The following is a 1,360-nucleotide window of genomic DNA, read 5'->3' as shown; positions in this document are numbered from 1 at the left end:
CAACACTTGAGAAATATTTTTATTGTTGCCTCCGTTCACAAGCCGGAACTGCGCGACAATGAATGCTTATGGGGAAAATAAAAGTACAACCACCGCCTCTGGATGGTACTGAGCCACCAACCATTTGCTTAAAGTCGAACGCAATAACGAATTCCGCCACTTAGACGAAGACACACTATATTAGGGTGTCAGCGAGTGCTGTATATATCCAACCCCAATTCTCTTTTTTTAAAACATAGTCGAAAACAACAACATGACCACATCGTTTACAATACTATGCAAGCCCTTTTGACTACTTCATTCCCCACAGTGTTGCAGCGATTTAGGGGTTTCCCGCTTCTCCCAACATGGGAAAGGGCCGTTGATAGAGCAGAAAGGGACAAACTGTTTCCACTGACGATTGTCAGTAATCAAATAATTGGGACTGAAGGTAATTAAGGAAAGACCGATTCGCATTTATATCACGCTTTTCCCGGTTGGTGGACGTCACAATGCGCTTTGCAGCCAAAGAAAGACAGTCACAATTGAAACTAAGGCAACAATTAAGACAAGGAAGGGGTCACTCTGATTTGAACCGGGGGCCGTTTGATCTGCAGTCAAATGCTCTACCACTGAGCTACGCCCCCTCAGCTGTCAACTACTGCTCGGGATCCAGCATAGTCTTATTAAGTGGTGGAGGGGGATCCAGTGGTCAGACTGCATCCCGCTTTGTCTCAGAGTTATTGGTTTCTGAGTGAAGTCGGAAAGCTTAGCGTTTAAGTTCGCGAGATGTTTCCTTGTGATTTGGCTGAGATTTGGATCCAGGTCTCGGAGATGTTTGTGTCAATCTAATCGATAAAATCTACCCCATTGTCATACAGATTTGACCTTGTATCCCCATCTCTATTGGCAGCGCTTTGCAGCCTATCACTGACCTTCACTATCTGTGTTTGTTCTTGAACTGTTGCCCATGTGACATTTCCAATTCGGAGTAAAGATAGATCTAACTCCACTACTTCCGACAGAGCTGTTTTCGATCAGGAAACAACTCAGGTTTGTGAAATAGATTAGCAAAAACTTTAAATCTTGGCACATCGAAACCGATCTATGACCCTGAAAGCGCCAAATCCTAAGCACTGGACCATCAGGGTTTCATTCTCCTGGTTCTCCCATAGACTGGATACAGGAATATGCACAGTGCCAATTATTCACAGTAGCATTCTCCTTCCAGTCTTGTGCACGTTGTTCAGCTTTGAAATTATTCATCTTTTCACATTAGCTTCGAGTGTGATGAAAGCAGAGCAGTGATAAGCTGAAGGTTTTCAACAGATTTACCACACTAAGGTTTATAACAAACACTACTCTTTGAATGTGGTGAGCC

At 43.7% G+C, this 1,360-nt stretch overlaps 1 non-coding gene across 1 annotated transcript; it reads right to left on the bottom strand.

Moving 5' to 3' along the window:
• Positions 1-554: 554 nt before the first annotated feature.
• trnac-gca (transfer RNA cysteine (anticodon GCA)) lies at positions 555-626 on the bottom strand. Its single transcript has one exon. It is a non-coding gene; the product is annotated as a tRNA-Cys (tRNA).
• Positions 627-1,360: the final 734 nt, after the last annotated feature.

Source organism: Mustelus asterias, unplaced genomic scaffold (genome assembly GCF_964213995.1).
Source record: "Mustelus asterias unplaced genomic scaffold, sMusAst1.hap1.1 HAP1_SCAFFOLD_43, whole genome shotgun sequence".
NCBI classification, from domain to species: domain Eukaryota; kingdom Metazoa; phylum Chordata; class Chondrichthyes; order Carcharhiniformes; family Triakidae; genus Mustelus; species Mustelus asterias.
The sequence above is the reverse complement of the archived record's forward strand: the minus strand, read 5'-3'. Positions and strand labels throughout refer to the sequence as shown.